This window comes from Onychomys torridus, chromosome 5, assembly GCF_903995425.1.
Source record: "Onychomys torridus chromosome 5, mOncTor1.1, whole genome shotgun sequence".
NCBI lineage: Eukaryota > Metazoa > Chordata > Mammalia > Rodentia > Cricetidae > Onychomys > Onychomys torridus.
The window spans coordinates 23,223,906-23,237,118 of NC_050447.1; positions in this window are offsets into that span (position 1 = coordinate 23,223,906).

A 13,213-nucleotide genomic window follows, 5' to 3' on the forward strand; every position below is an offset into this window, starting at 1 on the left:
GGATTAAAAGTGTGTGCCACCACTGCCTGACCTCTGTGGCTAACTCTATGGCTGGCTCTGTCCTCTGATCTTCAGGAAAGTTTTGTTAGAGTACAACAAAATATCACTACGACCCAAAAACATGTCTTGCTAGGCATGGTGGCACATGTTTGTGTTCTGTAAGATCGAAAGGCATCAGGCAGATAGCAAAACATCATCAAATCAGGAGTTTACAACATCCAGCAGAGGGGTATCCCAACCCAGGTACCATCCTCAAATCAAGGTATAACATGTAGCAGAAATTAACTTAGGACGTTGAGGCAGTCCTCTGATGTCCACAACTGAGCCTTCTTTCCATAGAGGAGCTTACCATGGCTAAACTTCCAGTTTCCCATCCCATGGCTGGCATTTTTACATCATGAGATAAACAATAACCTCTGTTGGAAATCACTCACTGTCCAGCCAGGTTCCCAGTGAGCTCAAACAATACATGACGACTTACCAATACAATGGACATTATAGCTTGTCATCCCAGCACCCCGAAGATGGAGCCAGAAGAGCCTGCACATCTGAGGCCAGGCCAGGCTGCACAGCGAGTTGGAAGCCAGCTTGGGCCCCGTAGTAAGACCACAGTCCATGAAGCAATTTCTTAGGCATATTCTCACTCTAGGCCACCACCTGCACCTTCTGTCCTGAAGCCTAGACAGGAGGGCGACATAGAAAAGCTTGTGGAGGAAAGAAAATACAAGCAAGGAGGGAGGGAAAGAAGAAGGAAAGACAGAAGTCCTACCCCTAGGCAAAATCTCTGCCAGACCTTACTCAAGTCAGTGTGGCTCAGTCCTGAATTGCTTTTTAGTCAAGAAGAAAAGATTTCTAACACATTTTGGAATTATTAATTTTAGGGCTAGGGATGTAGCTTAGTTGCTAAAGTACTTGCCTAGCAACCGTGAATCCCTGGGTTTGATCCCCAGCACTGCATCTGTGCATAATGTGTCTCATGCCTGCAACCCCAGGACCCAGGAGGCAGAGTCAATGTGATCAGAAGTTCAAAGACAAGGTCATTTTTGGCTTCTTAATGAGATTGTGGCAAGTCAGCCTGGCATACACAAGAACCTGTCCCCAAAATTGTTGATTTTAAATATGATACATTATATTTTCAGATATAGAAATATTAGTGTTACTGGGACAGTTCTAAGCTACTTAGCACTCAAAATTCAATATCAGAGACCCAAGAGTTGTTAGGAAAGGATTAGATTTATTCATGGGCTCATAGAAGCTGAGTCTAGGAGCTGGAGAGATGGCTTAGCAGTTAAGAGCACTGGCTGCTTTTCCAGAGGACCTGGGTTCAATTCCCGGGGCATGGCAGCTCACAACTGCCTGTTACTTCAGTTCCAATGGATCTGGTACCTTCCCACCAATGCACATAAAGTTAACTAAATTTTTAAAAAAAGAAGAAGAAGAAACTGAGTCTTTTGACTTCAAAGGCCCATCTTGGGAGCTTGGAGGCACAATAAACTTTGACAGTCAGGGAGAGGAAGGGCAGCGGGAAGATGCTGCTGAGCAGGGTTTTGCCACTCAGGACACAACTGCTTTCCACTTTCCTTTTTTCTGCCCACTACAAAATCTCTCTCTCTCTCTCTCTCTCTCTCTCTCTCTCTCTCTCTCTCTCTCTCTCTCTCCTATTCATTTGTTTATTCATTTAGGAATTTTTTAACATACATACATACATACATTTGTTTGTTTATGGGAGAGGGGCATATGTATGCCGCCACAGTGTACTTGTGGTGGCAGAGGACCACCTGTAGAAGTGGCACTAGCCCGAGCCTAGAAGACAAGCTGTGTGTGCTATAGAGGGTAGAGCTGGAGAAGTGACCCAAACCCTTTGGAGGAGCCCAGAAGATCCTAAGTGAATCCCACATAATTGGACATTAGAAGCCTCCATAAAACCCCAAATATGGGAGGATAGAGTTCATACTATCAAACACCTGGCGGATTATGGACCAAGAGAAGACTTGGAAGCTGCAGTCTTGTCCTGTGCAAATCTTTATCTTTATATTTTGTATTCTGCTCTACAATTAACCAGCAGATTTAAGTAAAAATGTTTCTGAGTTCTTGTAACAACACTGCAGCAAATTAACTGGACTCTACGAAGGGTGCTCTAATTAACAGTTGGTCCGTTCAGGGGCACAGATACAACACCCTTGGGCTTCCATTTGGCCCTGGAAGTGGAGGGCCAGATTGGATAGAGCTTCTAGATCTGATGCTACTACCTTTGAGGTGATAAGGTCAGAATTGAATTGAATTAAAGTACCCCAAGCTAGTGCCCTCCATGGAACTCAATGCTTACTCAGTATCAATGTGAGTGAAGAACTCCCACACACCTGCTATCAGGGTGTTGTGGAAGTGGAGAAGGGAAAAACTGTTTCTTTCCTACAGACTCAGAACAGGTTAGGAGGTTAACTCATTAATTGGGTATTCAGTTAAGCAGAACAGCCACTTGGTTGTGGTTATTTGAGGTCTAGAACCTAGCATTAACCATTATCACAGCAGCCAGAAGATTGTCTTATACTACATATTGGTACCCTAGGGCCTGGCCCAAAACAAAGTCAGACTTGCTTCTCTTTGGGCCTCTGTTAATCCTGAGCAGCCAGTAAAGAGGGAAAGATGTTGGGGGCCCATAATTGCCAAGATTCCTGGAGAGGCGGAGAGGCCTGTCTGTTTTGGCTTGTGTTTCAGGTTAGTCCTATGACTTTTCTTGGCCCAAGTCCTGGACAGAATCTGGTAGGACAGCTGGCTCTGGCACTGGCCTCTGTTCATCTAGGGGCATTTCAGAGCCCCAAGGCCGATGACAGTTGCAGGGGTGGAAGGAGTGAGCTGCAATTGGTTGATCTGGTTTAAGTTTAATTGCATGTCTCCAAATTCCCAATGTTCGCAGGAACCAGGCAGGGCATATTCCTGGGGAAAGCTTCTGGGTTGGAACTGTAGTGCCTAGAGAGCCAGAGTCTGCCCAGCACTTGGTAGTGATTTCCATAAGGAATGAGGACCAGCTGCCAAACATCCAAATTTCTCAAAGAAGCCAGGCATCTAGGCTTCTATGTAACATTCTTAGTTGTTTTTGTTTGTCTGTTTGTTTGTTTGTTTGTTTGGGGGTTTTTTGGTTTTTTTTTTTTCCTTACTTATTTTTGTTTGTCTCTTGCTTTGTTTGGTTTTGTTTTGTTGAGACAGGGTCTCACTATGTAGCCTGGGCTGTCCTAGAAATCACTCTGTAGACCAGGCTGGTCTCAAACTCACAGAGATCTGCCTTCCTCTGCCTCCTAAGTGCTGGAATTAAAGGCATTGTCACATATCTGGCTTGTTTTTTTCATTTTTCTAAGACAAAGTCATCCTATATAGCCCAGGCTGGTTTTGAACTTGTGATCCTCTTGCCTCGGCCTCCTATGTTCAGAGATCACTGGTATATGTCACTAGTCCCTGTTTTGTTTTTTATTTTCATTTCTATTTTTCTTCATATAGGTCTCACTCTGTAGGCCAAGCTGACCTCAAACACTTGGACTCCGGAGGACCTTCTGCCTCAGCCTCCCGAATAGCTAGGCAATGCCTTTTCATTTTCCAATGCTTCTTTATCATCCACCTTCCCCACTTTTGTCCTCAAAGTGCAGGGACAGGAGGGCTTCTATTCACAAGGCCTGCGATAAGGACCTGGGAGATAACACTAAGGACAATAGAGTCTGTCAGACAGAGGACAGCACAAGTTCCGATGGAGTCACTGACCGCAGAGGCCAAGGGACAGAGTAATCGCTTTAGTAACAACGTGTCAGTGTTGGAAGACTCTAAGCTCTTTCTTGCCTTTCAGTGACTGTCTTACCCTGTTCCCTAATCATATCTTCAAGGAAAGTTCACTAGATCCCATGGGCGCCTCAGCTGTCTAGCGTGGTCTCAGGAATGTGGGCTGTGTGCATCTTATCATGTAGGCTGGCAAGAGCTGCAGCCCAGTGGATCTAAAGGGAACACAGACAAAGTGTCTGTGCTGATTAACAACTCTCGAGTCGAGTCTGGTTTTTGTTTTGGTCAGCATTTCTGGCTAGCGCCCTCCCAGGTGTGACCTTGTCCTGTCGCTTGGGACTAGGGAGTGCTCAGGAAGGGAGGTTCCCTGTGTTCCTAGCTGACTTCAGTGGACAGTCCATCTCTAAAAGATAGACTTTAGTGGCCAGCTAATCCTTGGGAGACAGTGCGAAGAGAAACTTCTGAGAACTTTGTCTTGGCAAGGGTGGGAGGAGTCTATGTATTTTCCAAAGAAACCATGGAATCTTACCATCTTATTTCACTGATGAGGGACCTTCCCGGGGTCATGGAGGTCAGTGCTGATGTCAGCACTGGGAGCTAGGGCTCCGTCCAGGAAGAACTTTGGTCCCAGTGGTCAAATTAGAGAAAGATTTGCTGCAAAGATTGGAGGTCCTTTTGTGGAAGTCCCCTGGCAGTGGGGGTGTGGGGCTGCTTCTCTGTAGCCTTCCTTCAGGGAAACACCATTCCACTCCCATAGAATTCTCAACTGTCTGCTGTGTATGGCACTCAGTTCTTGGGGGTGATCCTCGGACACTTTAGGAATTTGATTTGGTGAATCTGGCAGTGTGTGTGTGTGTGTGTGTGTGTGTGTGTGTGTGTGTGTGCCCAGAACATCATGGTGTAAGCTAAGACAAAGTCATCCTATATAGCCCAGGCTGGTTTTGAACTTGTGATCCTCTTGCCTCGGCCTCCCATGTTCAGAGATTACTGGTATATGAAACACTCTACCACTGAGCTAATTCTCACTCCCCGCTCCTCGTCTCTCTCTATATATTATATTTTATACTACATGTATGGGTGTTTTGCCTGCATGTATGTCTGTGCACCACATGTGTGCCTGCTGCCTAGGGAAGCCAGTAGAGAGATCAGATGCCCTGGAACTGGGGTTACAGATGATTGTGAGCCACCAAGTAGGTGTTAGAAACCAAACCCAGGTCCCCTGAAGGAGCAGCAAGTCCTCTTAAAGACTGAGCCATCTCTCCAGCCCCTCCCTGCCCTTCTTTTGAAGGAATCTCGTTCCCTAGTTGAGCGTGGCCCTCAGAGCAAGGAGAGTGTGGCAGAAGTTACAGGGTGAAGTGCCGTTTTCCCTGGTGAGTGACTGTATGAGTTCAGTGATAAGAGTTCATTATTGTGGGATCCTCAGAGAATGCAGTGAGTGCCTTTGAGGGTCACCAGGCTCCCCGGAGAGTCCTAGCTTCCTCTTGCGTCTTTTTCCCATGACCACAGTTCAAGCTGGGGGAGGCTGGGGAGTAGAGTGGGGTGGATTTTACCATGAGCTGCCAAGGATAGACAGCTTGTACTCCGTGTTGTGCTCTTTCTCAAAATTTGTTTCCCAACAAATTTCTTTTTCTTTTTTTCTCTCTCTCTCTCTCCTTCTCTCTCTCTTTTTAAATTTTTTTTTTTTTCCAGACAGGGTTTCTCTGTGTAGCCCTGGCCTCTGCCTCCCGGATGCTGGGATTAAAGGTGTATGACACTACTGCCCAGCTCAAATTTCTGTTCTTTGAGGAGGAAAAAAAAAATGACAGGGGTGGATCCTAGGGCTCCCCATGTCCCAACCCCTGAAATGATCATATGGGGAGAAAGAGACTCAAAAGTGAGTATCAAGGTGTCAGAGAAGATAAAAATTTGAACTGCAGGTCTGAAGGCTTGGCTGCCAGGCTGCCAGTAACTGCTGGTGACCTTGGTAAGTCACCTTCAGCTGCCTTTCATTTTAAGAGTGTTGGGTTAGAAGGCTGGAGAGATGGCTCAGTGGTTAAGAGCACTTGCTGCTCTTCCAGAGGACCCAGGTTCAATTCCCAGCACCCACATGGCAGCTCACAACTATCTGTAACTCCAGTTCCAGAGGATCTGACACACTCACATGGACATACATGCAGGCAAAACACCAATGCACATAAAATTAAAAAAAAAAAAAAGAATGTTGGGTTAGATCAGGTTCTCAGGAACGTTTTCATCCTAAACAAGACAAAATGGTCAAGGAGAAAGGAAAGCAAGCTGCAGAGGAAGAAATGGTACCTGTGTGAGGCAATCGCTGCAGCTGGCCTGACTAACGCTTTCCACAGTCTGTCCACACACTGGAATTTCACAAGGCCCCACCTCAAAGGGCATGCCACTGTTTGTCTCTGTCCAGTCTCCCCTCCACCCTCAACTTCTCTCAGTCCTTCAGTCCAGTTAGGGTCAGCTGGTTCCAGTTCCAGAATGAAGCTCCTGTATAAAAACCCATCATTTGAGAAGTATCTCTCAGAGATTGAGATCTGAAAGAAATACCTCACCACGTCTCTGTGACAGTAGAAAAGGCTCATAACACTCACATAAAGAAACTTGTTGACCCAGCCTGGCGGTGGTGACACATGCCTTTAATCTCAGCATTTGGGCGAGTGAGGCAGGTAGACCTCTGTGAGTTCGAGGCCAGCCTGGTCTACAGAACAAGTTCCAGGACAGCCAAGGCTACACAAAGAAACTTTGCCTAGGGAAAACAAAGGCTTGGCCTCTGACCTCACTGCTGGTCAATTTTAGATTTTGAAATTGTGTGTGAGTGTGTGTGTGTGTGTGTGTGTGTGTGTGTGTGTGTGTGTGTGTAAAATGGGGAGGATGGGTGACTGGGTGACGTGTGTATGAGAGGATAACTTTGTGGAGTCAACTCTCTTCTGCCTTTGCATAGGTTCAGGGATTAAACTCAGATCATCTGGCTTGTATGGTAAATGCTGTATCTTTTGAGCCATTTCATCAAACCTGAATTCTACTTTTTGACCCTGTGGTGGTTTGAATAGGAATGGCCCTCATGGACACGTGTGTTTGAATGCTTGGCCTATAGGGAATGGCACTATTAGGAGGTGTGGCCTTGTTGGAGGAAGTGTGTCGCTGTGGGGCTGGGCTCTGAGGTCTCATATATGCACAAGCTATGCCCAGTGTGGCAGACAGTTCACTTCCTGTTGCCTGCAGATCAAGATGTAGAACTCTCAGCTCCTTCTCTAGCACCATGTCTGACTACATGCCACCATGTCCCACTATGGTGATAATGGACTAAACGTCTGAAACTGTAAGCTAATCCCAATTAAATGTTTTCCTTTATAAGAGTTGCCATGGTCATGGTGTTTCTTCATAGCAATAGAACCCCTAACTAAGACAGACCCATTCATCTCTGAGCTGAGGATGTCTTGTTTTTCTTTGTCAACAATGTCATTCTGCCCTCCAGGGCCACCGTGGATCACCTATGCCACCAAGAATACATCTTTCTATATATGACTGTCTTAGTTACTTTTCTGCTTCTGTAAAGAGATGCCATGGCTAAGACAACTTATAAAAGAAAGCATTTAATCTGAGAGCTTATGGTTTCAGAGGGTTGGGAAGCATGGCAGTAATGGGCAGCCATGACACTGGAGCAGTAGCTAAGAGTTCACATCCTGGCTTAAGAGAACTGGGAACGGCCTGGGATTTTGAAACCTCCGAGTCCATCCCTGTGACTCATTTTCTCCAACAAGGCCACACCCTCTAATCCTTCCTGTTTTAGTTAGGGTTTTTATTGTTGTAAAGAGACACCATGACCTCAGCAACTCTCATAAAGGAAACATTTAATTGAGGGTGGCTTACAGTTTCAGAGGTTCAGTCCATTGTCATCACGGCAGGGAGCACTGCGGCAGCAGCGTGCAGGCAGATGCGGTGCTGGAGCTGAGTGCTACATCTTGCAGGCAACGGCGAAATCGACGGACTGTCACACTGAGGGGGGTTTGAGAAAAAGAGACCCCAAAGCCCGTCCCCACAGTGACCCACTTCCTCCAGCAAGACCACATCTCCCAGTAGTGTCTGTCACTCCCTTTGGGGACCGTTTTCTTTCAAGCCACCACACTTCCCAAACAGGTCCACCAACTGGGACCAAGCATTCAGACATATGAGCCCCCGGGTCCATTCTCATCGAAACCACCACAGCCAGTGGTGACTAGGCTGTCCACTGTCTGTGCAGCGGCTCTCTCTCAAGTGGGACATGTACAAAGAGAAGTCGTGCTCCTTCCTTGACACCCCACCCCCCACCCCACCCCCGCTTTAACCTCAAATATCTCCCTTCTGTCTTAATGTTTGAGGCTTTCTCTCCTGCCTCCCTTAGGAGCCGGGGTAATGGTGGACATGGACTCCGGTACCACTCTTTCTTTGTCCTGCATTCTTACTCTGCTTTAGACTTCCCATCTAGCTCTGTCACATCCAACGATTATTTCATTTTCTGTTTTCTTTCTTATTGACCCAGAGGCCGGGAAACCCCCAAATCCTTTCCTTTCACTGCCTTTGTGTGTGGGCAGGTGGGTGGCCTATCAAATGCACACTTGTGTGTGGAGGCCAGAGGGCATAAGTGTCTTCCTTGATAGCTCTCCACCTTGTAGTTTGCATTAGGGTCTCTCATGGAACCTGGTGTTGACTGGCTAGACTGGTGGGCCAGCAAGCTCTGAGAATTTCCTGTCCCTGCACCCGCTGTGCTAAGTTCCAGACACGTGCAACCATACCTGTTTTTACATGGATGCTGGGGACTTGAACTCGGGTACTCATGCTTGCACACAGTACTTCACCCGCTAAGTCACCTCCTCAGTCTCTCGCTGTCTTTTCTGAAGGGGAGAGGTGTAGATGGAAAAGACTGACACTATGGGAGAAGGGCAGGAAGCACAGCAATGAAGAGGAAAGCCCACGCTAGATGGGGGTGGGGCTAAGAAGAAGAAGAAGAAGAAAAAAAGGAGCCTGGGGTAGTGATCCAAGCCTTTAGTCTCAGCACCCAGGAAGCAGAGGCAGGAGGATTTTCCTGAGTTCAAGGAAAGACTGATCTACATAGTAAGGCCCTGCCTCACAAAACAACAACAAAAGGCCGGGAGGAAAGGGAACAGGACAAAGGTGATAAAAAGAGGTACTAAGACGCCACGGAGGGCACTGGAGAGATGCTCAGCAGGTGAGAGCACTGGCTGCTTTTCCAGAGGACCCGGGTGTGATTCACACCCACGGGTGGCTCACAGCAAAGCCCTAACTCCAGTTCTAGGAGACCCAGAACTCTTCTGGCCTCCGCGGACCCCCGGCATGCACAGGTGAATAGAATAGGCATTCATGCGGACATATAAAATAAACTGGAAAAGTCGAGCTGGGTGTGGTGGTGCACTCAGGAGGCAGAGGCAGGCGGGTCTCTGAGTTCGAGGCCAGTCTGGTCTACAGAGCGAGTTCCAGGATAGCCAGGGCTACACAGAGAAACCCTGTCTCAAAAGACCCAAATTCTTTTCCTTTAAGAATTTCAAGCAGGGGCTGGTGAGATGGCTTGTTGGATAATGGTGCTCACTGCCAAGTCTCACAGGTTGAGTTGATCACTGAGAATTCATATGGTAGAAGGAGAGACATGACCACCTCCACACAGGCACTGTGGCAAGACCCCCCAATAAATAAGTAAATGTAATTAAAAGTAATTAAAATGGATTTGATATCACATATTAATTTCTGGGAGCAGGTGCGTATCATAGCACAGGAGTGGAGGTCAGAGGACAATTTGTGGGAATAAATTCTCTCCTTCTGTCATGTGGATCAAACTCAGGACATCAACCTTGGCAGCAAGCCCCTGTACCTGCTGAGCCATCTCATTGACCCTAATAAAAATTCCTTCTGAAGCAGCTTGCAGTGGTTGGTGATGAGATCTCCCTTTATACTCATTTCCTGATACCATCCACTTTTCAGAAAATTGATACTTTTTCCTTTTTTTCCAATGTGTGGAATATGTTATCTCAGCCCTTTGGAGCCTTAGGAGGAGGATTGTGAGTTACAGACCTTGCTGGACTCCATATACACACCCTAACTGGATAAATAAATAAGCTTATCATTATTTGTATTTGTATTTTATATTATTATTATCTAATAAATATTTAGCATTATATACTTATTCATTATTTGGCTTTTTAAGACAAGGCCTTGCTATGTAGCTCTGGCTGTCCTAGAACTCACACTGTCATCACCACACCAGTCCCTTCCGCCTATGTTAAGCTGTCTCCTCTAAATACCTTTCATCTGTGTCGGAGCTCTTCTCTACACTCCCTGCGGAGCTGGGGTTGTTCAGCCTTAGCCGGCAGAAAGCCTACACACCTTGCTTTGGTTTATTTGCCAGCTGAAGCCATCACTGTAGGCCATTGGCTAGGGACCCACTCCTCCCACGAGGCTATCTGGAGGCCTTTTGGGGATTCATTTGGCTTCCCGATCTCCCATCTCCTGTATGGGTTTATAAACCCGGCTTGCCAGCTTTTCAGAGCTGCGAAGGAGGGAGAGACAGAGGTCTGGCCAGGTCAGGGGTGAAATTCCATATACCTATCCTGGTTTGAACTCCTTACCTCTTCCCACCCTCTGCAAACCTCAGGAGCCACACTCTAGGAGTCTAGATTATGCCTGGAATAAGAAGGAGGGAATTCAGAGCCCAGGTGGCTGAGAAGAAGGGTCTGAGATGAGGCTTCTTGTGAATTTGACTTACTGGAAGTGTGGGGAAAGCCGGACAAGGCAGCAAGGAGTGATGTAAAAGTGTGCTCTCAGCCAGGTGTGGCGCTGTATGCCTGCAATCCTAGCACTTGGAGGACTGACTGGGACTGCCTTGTCGGGGTCAGCCTGGGCTGTGGCATAAGACCCCCCAAACCCCCAAACCACACGACAACATATCCCGCTCTCAGCGGAGCCTGGCTCCCATCTGATCATAGAGGTGCTTGAGATGTCCAAAGTCAGTCTTGCTTTGAGGCCAGGGTGGTGGCTGGGGCTCACCTCAGCCAGTCAGCCTGTGCCTGTGTCCTCCTGAGAAGAAACCGAGAAACCACATTACACCTACACAAGGAGAAGTGTTTGATTGTCTGATTTCCACATCAGACTGGAGGCTGCGGCTTTGAGGTGGCCCTGCCCTAGCATAAGGGTGTCACTCAGATGTACCAGAGTGACTCAGAGACCTGGAGTCTCCTCTGAGGGGGCCAACTCTCCAGCTCCGTAAACAGAAATTATGCAAGGGCGACCCCTATCTTCTGAAAGGGAAACGGCAGTTGCTTATTTTTTTATTTTATTTTATTTTTTCGATGCAGAGAAACACCCAACATGGTATCTATCTACCAGGCACTCTATATTAACTAGTCTCTTGTAGATTTCCAATGTCTTGCTTATAAGGTGGCACTACTGCCCCCTCCCACAGCTCAGAAAAAGGAGGCTCAGAGTAGTGAATCAAGTCAGGACCCAGAGCCTTGTAAGGGCTCTACAGATGCAGGACAACCCCAGCCCTCAAGCACTGTCTTTGTGACTCAGCTTTGCCCAGCGAGTTATGCAAATGAGGCCAGTGACTATGTTCCTTTTAGATAAACAGGCCTGGTGAGGTGAAGATCTTGCTCGGTCTCCTAGCCAGCAGGCACTGACCACTTGATGTGGATTGGCTGAGAGAGGCGGAGAGGATTCTGAGATCTGATGTGCGTGCCTGAACGGGGACTGTGAGTCCCTGGCTTGCCCTGTGGTGTCAGAGGTCATCGTGGTGGCTGACAGTGCTCTCTGGTTCCTTGTTGACTTCTACGTGATAAGAGTGCTGTCTGGCTCCATTGATGTGACCTGTGCAACCCCGGTTAACTATTTAACTTCTCTTGCTGAGCCTTGGCTTTCTTCAGAGTTGTGCACCCAGATGGAGTTGATGCAATAAAACATTAGCAAAATGTGAGAGTCCAACAGGTGCTGCCCTCCACTCAGCTGCTGAGCACATGGCTCCTATGGGTCAGGCCCCAGGCTGATGTAGGAGAAGATGATGCTCTGCTGCCATGGAGCTTATGGTCTCATGGGCAGATATTAAGTGCTTAATGGTGTGGCACATTAAGATGGGGGCAGTTCCAGTATGAGGCACGGATGGGTAAGTCGGGCTGCTAGGCATGCCGGTAACCTTTCCAACCTGTGTTCGTAGGGAGACAATGAAACTCATTCTTGGTACATGGCCTCCCAGTCAAGACAGAGCGAAGGCCCAAAGCTGTTCTGCCTCCCTAGCCCATTTGAAGAGCTTTCTCTTTGGAGGTTGAGCTCCCTTCCTCGTTGAGTATTTCTGGAGCAGCAAAGGGAGTAGCAGGAAGCATGGCGTCTAGACTGATCCTAAAGGGGAGCCAGAGGTGCATCCCGAGTATCCTACATCTTGGCCGCTCTCCCACACGCCCAGCAAGGTTCGCCCACACTAGTCACTTCTTAGATCTTTAAGCTGTTTTTCTCCGGCTTCAGGACCTCCACACATGGAGTGCTCACTGCTTGGAAGATTCTCCCCACCTTTCTCTACTTAGTTAATCCCTACTCAAGAGTCAGGGGCCAGCTCAAACATCACCTTCCTCCAGCAAGCCCTCCTGAACTCCTCAGACAGATCCTAAGGCCTCTGCTGTAATTTGGAGCCAGGATGTCCCCACGTTGGTTAAAGATCTCTTCTCCATCCTGTGGAGCTGAAGACAGACCATTAAGATAAGAAGTAGAGGAAAGTTTGGTCATAGGGGTATGCCTTTGAAGGGTATATCAGGGCTCTAGACCTTTTCTGTTTATTTTTTCAGGTAGGGTTACAATGTGTTGCTCAAATTGCTAAATGTTCTTTTTTTAAAAAATAAGATCTTTATTGACAGATAATTCACATAGTATACACAATTTGATAGACTTTAGTCCAGCATCCTCATAGGCCCATGACACATCACCATTTCCTGTTTTAGAACATCGCTACCTTCCTTCCTTCCTTCCCCGGATTCCTTTCTTTTTTTTTTTTGAATGTAAATGCTGTTTATTGAAGGAGAGAGGAGGTCTTAAATACAGGCTTACAGCACAATGGGAGAACCCCGGAGGGCGGAAGTGAACTTCTGATGTTTTACAATCTTGCATCTAAGCTGCTAATGCCCAATAGGCAGGATACACAGACAAGGAACTTCCCTTAAGCATTCAGGAGGGTGGAACCCCACAGGGTAAATTAGCATAGGGAGGATATCAAGGTCAAGGTCAGCAAGCAAGGCAACAGTTACCCAAAATGGGGGCCAGGGCCCTGGCTAAATGGCCTTTTTATAAAACAAAAACAAAAAAAAACCACAGTACCAGATATTGGGTAGATGCTGAAAGATCAGAGAGACAAAGGAAACAAGCCACCTCTCACCTCTAGGTGAGAAAAAGCTTTCCTCAGCCAAAAGCATTTAGTTCCTGT